Here is a 552-nt window from a genome sequence, read left to right on the forward strand (position 1 = left end):
TAATAATGATCATGAAATTCTGTATGAATGGACTACCTTTTACGCTTGGTCAAAAAGTTATTTTACTAAGCTTTAGGGCACGGCTCCGCATTCAGGACGTTGGATCACGCAACAGTGGAAACGAGAAAAAATGTCGAAATGGCCTCGCACGCGGAAACAAAAAATACGCATGAAAGCACAGCGACCAAAAAGTACCCTAAATTACCCTGACTTAAGACTTAAATTTAGAATCTCTTCTCAACTCTGTTACGAGGTACCCCGTTTTCTCTCGGTTTGCCAAGATATCTTCCTCCATCCTTCTTGTCATTTTCATCGTCCATATTTTCCCCCTCTTTTTTAACTAAATTAACTTGTTAGTGCGTGGAGGGTCCCCTGGCTAGAACTCCCCCTTAACGCGAATTAACGTCAAGAAACTTCCCCTACATGTGACAGTCACCTCCCTCCTCCCTCGATGCCAAGGAGGATTCGAGGTTCCTTAGCAGTGCAGAGGCATGTGGAACTGGCAGTACATTGCCCAGAAACAACGGCTGTCCCTTCAGATCTTGTAACTGT

This window comes from Penaeus monodon, chromosome 32 (assembly GCF_015228065.2).
Source record: "Penaeus monodon isolate SGIC_2016 chromosome 32, NSTDA_Pmon_1, whole genome shotgun sequence".
NCBI lineage: Eukaryota > Metazoa > Arthropoda > Malacostraca > Decapoda > Penaeidae > Penaeus > Penaeus monodon.